Below are 7500 nucleotides of genomic sequence, written 5' to 3' on the forward strand. Positions count from 1 at the left end.
TGGTCAGAGTATAGCCCAAGTGGAGCACTTGTGTCGGACTAGGGAGGCTGTGCCGGGCCCCCTGGAGGTCTAAAGGATGACCATGAGGTCAAAAGGATGACCAGTAGTTGTGGTTCTCGCCCCGGGACTTGGGTCAGAGTATAGCCCAAGTGGAGCACTTGTGTCGGCCTAGGGAGGCTGTGCCGGGCCCCCTGGAGGTCTAAAGGATGACCATGAGGTCAAAAGGATGACCAGTAGTTGTGGTTCTCGCCCCGGGACTTGGGTCAGAGTATAGCCCAAGTGGAGCACTTGTGTCGGACTAGGGAGGCTGTGCCGTGCCCCTGGAGGTCTAAAGGATGACCAGTAGGTGTGGTTCTCGCACCGGGACTTGGGTCAGAGTATAGCCCAAGTGGAGCACTTGTGTCGGCCTAGGGAGGCTCTGCCGTGCCCCATGGAGGTCTAAAGGATGACCATGAGGTCAAAAGGATGACCAGTAGTTGTGGTTCTCGCCCCGGGACTTGGGTCAGAGTATAGCCCAAGTGGAGCACTTGTGTCGGACTAGGGAGGCTGTGCCGGGCCCCCTGGAGGTCTAAAGGATGACCATGAGGTCAAAAGGATGACCAGTAGTTGTGGTTCTCGCCCCGGGACTTGGGTCAGAGTATAGCCCAAGTGGAGCACTTGTGTCGGCCTAGGGAGGCTGTGCCGGGCCCCCTGGAGGTCTAAAGGATGACCATGAGGTCAAAAGGATGACCAGTAGTTGTGGTTCTCGCCCCGGGACTTGGGTCAGAGTATAGCCCAAGTGGAGCACTTGTGTCGGACTAGGGAGGCTGTGCCGTGCCCCCTGGAGGTCTAAAGGATGACCAGTAGTTGTGGTTCTCGCCCCGGGACTTGGGTCAGAGTACAGCCCAAGTGGAGCACTTGCGTCGGACTAGGGAGGCTGTGCCGGGCCCCCTGGAGGTCTAAAGGATGACCAGTAGTTGTGGTTCTCGCCCCGGGCCGTGGGTCTGAGTATGGCCCAAGTGGGACACTTGTGTCGGACTAGGGAGGCTCTGCCGTGCCCCCTTGAGGTCTAAAGGATGACCATGAGGTCAAAAGGATGACCAGTAGTTGTGGTTCTCGCCCCGGGACTTGGGTCAGAGTATGGCCCAAGTGGTGCACTTGTGTCGGTCTAGGGAGGCTGTGCCGGTCCCCTGGAGGTCTAAAGGATGACCAGTAGTTGTGGTTCTCGCCCCGGGACTTGGGTCAGAGTATAGCCCAAGTGGAGCACTTGTGTCGGACTAGGGAGGCTGTGCCGGGCCCCCTGGAGGTCTCAAGGATGACCAGTAGTTGTGGTTCTCACCCCGGGTCGTGGGTCCGAGTCTGGCCCGAGTAGAGCACTTTGGTCGGCTACCGGGGGGTGTGCCGTGCCCCCTGGAGGTCTAAAGGATGACCAGTAGTTGTGGTTCTCGCCCCGGGACTTGGGTCAGAGTATAGCCCAAGTTGAGCACTTGTGTCGGCCTAGGGAGGCTGTGCCGGGCCCCCTGGAGATCTAAAGGATGACCATGAGGTCAAAAGGATGACCAGTAGTTGTGGTTCTCGCCCCGGGACTTGGGTCAGAGTATAGCCCAAGTGGAGCACTTGTGTCGGCCTAGGGAGGCTGTGCCGGGCCCCCTGGAGGTCTAAAGGATGACCAGTAGTTGTGGTTCTCGCACCGGGACTTGGGTCAGAGTACAGCCCAGTGGAGCACTTGTGTCGGTCTAGGGAGGCTGTGCCGGGCCCCCTGGAGGTCTAAAGGATGACCAGTAGTTGTGGTTCTCGCCCCGGGCCGTGGGTCTGAGTATGGCCCAAGTGGGGCACTTGCGTCGGACTGGGGAGGCTCTGCCGCGCCCCCTGGAGGTCAAAAGGATGACCAGTAGTTGTGGTTCTCACCCCGGGTCGTGGGTCCGAGTCTGGCCCGAGTAGATCACTTTGGTCGGCTACCGGGGGGTGTGCCGTGCCCCCTGGAGCCATGGGAGTGAGCTCCAGCAGACTGGTATTTTTCGGAGAACCAGGCCCACACTCCTCAGACTTTGTGCCCAGGGACAGGCCACCAAAATCGGCCGCGGCTCGTGCACTTTGCCCCTGCGTTTCTCCCAGAACCAGAGCCGGAAAAATCCCAAAATTGATGCCCAGAGATAGTCGACTCTGCCTGGAATAGATTGCCACCCAAACCCGCCAACTCACGCTGGTTTTCCGATGGCCTCACCTACTAACCCGAGCATGGTCATCGCTCGCACCTTCCAAAACCTCCAGGGGCGCAGGCACTTTTCATTTACTGGCCATAAGGCCGACCGCCTTAAGCGTTAAGCGATAAGCGAAAGGCTTAGTTTGGACTTAGTTTTTGGAGCGACGAGGTCGCCGTTTTGTCAATTCTGAACCGATTTTCACGCGGTTTTCGACTGCCTGCGCCTGGGGAGCCGCCCAGAAGCCCCAGGCAGTGTTCTGGGTGGACTTCCGGACCGGTCCGGACCCGGTACCGGCCGGGGGAACCGCACCACGCCTCTCGGGCGTTTCTACACCGATTTTCGCGGGGTTTTCGACTGCATAGACGGGGCCACCTGCTGCAGGGCCCGAGGGAGGGCCTGCCTGAGCTGGGTCCGACGCAGGGCCCGGTTCCTGGAGCCCGCTGGGGGGGGGGGGGGGGGGGTTCTCTAAGGCTCACGGCGGGCTGCTGAGGGGCCGGATCGGATGCAGACAGGCGCTCCTCTGCCCAGGTCTTTGCTCCCCTGCCCCACTAGGAATGGAAGACACACTGCCAACAGCTTCTGGAGGGTGATGGGCCCTGCTGCAGACCAGGTCCGACCCAGGTTTCAGCTATCCCACCCCGCAGGGACTTAAAGACACACTGCCATCAGCTTCTGGAGGCTGCTGAGCTCTACTATAGAGCAGGTCCGACCCAGGTTTCAGCTCCTGCAGCCCACTAGGACTTAAACACACACTGCCATCAGCGTCTGGATGGTGATGGGCCCTGCTGCAGACCAGGTCCGACCCAGGTTTCAGCTATCCCACCCCGCAGGGACTTAAAGACACACTGCCATCAGCTTCTGGAGGCTGCTGAGCTCTACTATAGAGCAGGTCCGACCCAGGTTTCAGCTCCTGCAGCCCACTAGGACTTAAACACACACTGCCATCAGCGTCTGGATGGTGATGGGCCCTGCTGCAGACCAGGTCCGACCCAGGTATCAGCTCCTGCACCCCGCAGGGAATTGAAGACACACTGCCATCAGCTTCTGGAGGCTGCTGAGCTCTGCTATAGACCAGGTCCGACCCAGGTTTCAGCTCCTGCACCCCGCAGGGAACTAAACACACACTGCCATCTGCAACTGGAGGCTGCTGAGCCCTGCTGCAGACCAGGTCCGACCCAGGTTATGGCTCTCCCACCCCCCTGGGACTTAAACACACACAGCCATCAGCTTCTGGATGGTGATGGGCCCTGCTGCAGACCAGGTCCGACCCAGGTTTCTGCTCCTCAACCCGCAGGGAATTAAAGACACACTGCCATCAGCTTCTGGAGGCTGCTGAGCTCCGCTGCAGGCCAGGTCCGACCCAGGTTACAGCTCTCCCACCCCGCAGGGAATTAAAGACACACTGCCATCAGCTTCTCGATGCTGCTGAGGCCTGCTATAGACCAGGTCCGACCCAGGTTTCTGCTCCTGCACCCCGCATGGACTTAAACCCACACTGCCATCGGATTCTGGAGGCTGCTGAGCCCTGATGCAGACCAGGTCCGACCCAAGTTTCAGCTCTCCCACCCCGCAGGGGATCAAACACACACTGCCATCAGCTGCTGGAGGCTGCTGAGCTCTGCTATAGACCAGGTCCGACCCAGGTTTCAGCTCTCCCACCAGGCAGGGACTTAAACACACACTGCCATCAGCTGCTGGAGGCTGCTGAGCTCTGCCATAGACCAGGTCCGACCCAGGTTTCAGCTCCTGCACCCCGCAGGGACTTAAACACACGCAGCCATCAGCTGCTGGAGGCTGCTGAGCTCTGCTATAGACCAGGTCCGACCCAGGTTTCAGCTCTCACACCAGGCAGGGACTTAAACACACACTGCCGTCAGCTTCTGGAGGCTGCTGAGCCCTGCTGCAGACCAGGTCCGACCCAGGTCTCAGCTCTCCCACCCCGCAGGGACTTAAACACACACTGATATCAGCTTCTGGAGGCTGCTGAGCTCTTCTATAGACCAGGTGCGACCCAGGTTTCTGCTCCTCCACCCCGCAGGGAACTAAACACACACTGCCATCAGCTTCTGGAGGCTGCTGAGCTCTGTTACAGACCAGGTCCGACCCAGGTTTCAGCTCTCCCACCAGGCAGGGTCTTAAAGACACACCGCCATCAGCGTCTGGAGGCTGCGGAGCTCTACTATAGACCAGGTCCGACCCAGGTTTCAGCTCCTCCACCCCGCCATAAGCTGCTGGAGGCTGGCTTCCGCTCCTCCACCCCGCCATCAGCTGCTGGGGGCTGGCTGGCTGCTGGAGGCTGGCTGCTGCTGCTGCTGCTCCTCCACCACGCCATCAGCAGCTGGAGGCTGCTGAGCTCTGCTATAGACCAGGTCCGACCCAGGTTTCAGCTCTCCCACCAGGCAGGGACTTAAACACACACTGCCATCAGCAACTGGAGGCTGCTGAGCTCTGCTGCAGACCAGGTCCGACCCAGCTTTCAGCTCCTGCACCCCGCAGGGACTTAAACACACACTGCCACCAGCTTCTGGAGGGTGATGGGCCCTGCTGTGGACCAGGTCCGACCCGGATATCAGCTCTCCCACCAGGCAGGGACTTAAACACACACTGCAATCAGCTGCTGGAGGCTGCTGAGCTCTTCTATAGACCAGGTCCGACCCAGGTTTCAGCTCTCCTACCAGGCAGGGACTTAAACACACACTGCCATCAGCTTCTGGAGGCTGCCGAGCCCTGCTGCAGACCATGTCCGACCCAGGTTTCAGCTCTCCCACCAGGCAGGGACTTAGAGGCACGCTGCCATCAGCTTCTGGAGGCTGCTGAGCTCTGCCATAGACCAGGTCCGACCCAGGTTTCAGCTCCTGCACCCCGCAGGGACTTAAACACACGCAGCCATCAGCTGCTGGAGGCTGCTGAGCTCTGCTATAGACCAGGTCCGACCCAGGTTTCAGCTCTCCCACCAGGCAGGGACTTAGAGGCACGCTGCCATCAGCTTCTGGAGGCTGCTGAGCTCTGCCATAGACCAGGTCCGACCCAGGTTTCAGCTCCTGCACCCCGCAGGGACTTAAACACACGCAGCCATCAGCTGCTGGAGGCTGCTGAGCTCTGCTATAGACCAGGTCCGACCCAGGTTTCAGCTCTCACACCAGGCAGGGACTTAAACACACACTGCCATCAGCTGCTGGAGGCTGCTGAGCTCTGCTATAGACCAGGTCCGACCCAGGTTTCTGCTCCTCCACCCCGCAGGGAATTAAAGACACACTGCCATCAGCTTCTGGATGGTGATGGGCCCTGCTGCAGACCAAGTCCGACCCGGGTTACAGCTCTCCCACCAGGCAGGGAATTAAACACACACTGCCATCAGCTTCTGCTGGCTGCTGAGCTCTGCTGCAGACCAGGTCCGACCCAGGTTTCAGCTCCTGCACCCCGCAGGGAACTAAACACACACTGCCATCACCTTCTGCTGGCTGCTGAGCCCTGCTGCAGACCAGGTCCGACCCAGGTTTCAGCTCCTGCACCCCGCAGTGGATTAAAGACACACTGCCATCAGGTTCTGGAGGCTGCTGAGCTCTGCTGCAGACCAGGTCCGACCCAGGTTATGGCTCTCCCACCCCGCAGGGACTTAAACACACACCGCCGTCAGCTTCTGGATGGTGATGGGCCCTGCTGCAGACCAGGTCCGACCCACGTTTCAGCTCTCCCACCCCGCAGGGGATGAAACACACACTGCCATCAGCTTCTGGAGGCTGCTGAGCTCTGCTAAAGACCAGGTCCGACCCAGCTTTCAGCTCTCCCACCAGGCAGGGAGTTAAAGACACACTGTCATCGGCTTCTGGAGGGTGCTGAGCCCTGCTGCACACCAAGTCTGACCCCAGGTTTCAGCTCATCCACCCCGCAGGGACCTAAACACACACTGCCATCAGCTTCTGAGTGGTAATGGGCCCTGCTGCAGACCAGGTCCGACCCAGGTTTCAGCTCCTCCACCCCGCCATCACCAGCTGGAGGCTGGCTGCTGCTCCTGCACCCTGCCATCAGCTGCTGGAGGCTTCTGTTCCTCCACCCCGCCATCAGCAGCTGGAGGCTGGCTGCTGGAGGCTGGCTGCTGCTCCTCCACCCCGCCATCAGCTGCTGGAGGCTGGCTGCTGCTCCTGCACCCCGCCATCAGCTGCTGGAGGCTGGCTGCTGGAGGCTGGCTGCAGCTCCTCCACCCCACCATCAGCTGCTGGACGCTGGCTGCAGCTCCTGCCACCCCGCCATCAGCTGCTGGAGGCTGGCTTCTGCTCCTCCACCCCGCCATCAGCTGATGGAGGCTGCCTGCTTCTCCACCCCGCCATCACTAGCTGGAGGCTGGCTGCTGGAGGCTGGCTGCAGCTCCTCCACCCCGCCATCAGCTGCTGGAGGCTGGCTGCTGCTCCTGCACCCCGCCATCAGCTGCTGGAGGCTGGCTGCTGCTCCTCCACCCAACCATCAGCTGCTGGACGCTGGCTGCAGCTCCTCCACCCCACCATCAGCTGCTGGACGCTGGCTGCAGCTCCTCCACCCCCGCCATCAGCTGCTGGAGGCTGCCTGCAGCTCCTGCACCCCGCCATCAGCTGCTGGAGGCTGCCTGCAGCTCCTGCACCCCGCCATCACCAGCTGGAGGCTGGCTTCTGCTCCTACACCCCGCCATCAGCTGATGGAGGCTGCCTGCTTCTCCACCCCGCCATCACTAGCTGGAGGCTGGCTGCTGGAGGCTGGCTGCAGCTCCTCCACCCCACCATCAGCTGCTGGACGCTGGCTGCAGCTCCTGCACCCCGCCATCAGCTGCTGGAGGCTGCCTGCAGCTCCTGCACCCCGCCATCACCAGCTGGAGGCTGGCTTCTGCTCCTCCACCCCGCCATCAGCTGATGGAGGCTGCCTGCTTCTCCACCCCGCCATCACTAGCTGGAGGCTGGCTGCTGGAGGCTGGCTGCAGCTCCTCCACCCCGCCATCAGCTGCTGGAGGCTGGCTGCTGCTCCTCCACCCAACCATCAGCTGCTGGACGCTGGCTGCAGCTCCTCCACCCCACCATCAGCTGCTGGACGCTGGCTGCAGCTCCTCCACCCCACCATCAGCTGCTGGACGCTGGCTGCAGCTCCTCCACCCCGCCATCACCAGCTGGAGGCTGCCTGCTGCTCCTCCACCCCGCCATCAGCTGATGGACGCTGGCTGCAGCTCCTCCACCCCGCCATCTGCTGCTGGAGGCTGGCTGGCCGCTGGAGGCTGGCTGCTGCTCCCACACACCGCCATCAGCTGCTGGAGGCTGGCTGGCTGCTGGAGGCTGGCTGCTGCTGCTCCTCCTCC

This window comes from Nothobranchius furzeri, unplaced genomic scaffold (genome assembly GCF_043380555.1).
Source record: "Nothobranchius furzeri strain GRZ-AD unplaced genomic scaffold, NfurGRZ-RIMD1 Scf086, whole genome shotgun sequence".
NCBI lineage: Eukaryota > Metazoa > Chordata > Actinopteri > Cyprinodontiformes > Nothobranchiidae > Nothobranchius > Nothobranchius furzeri.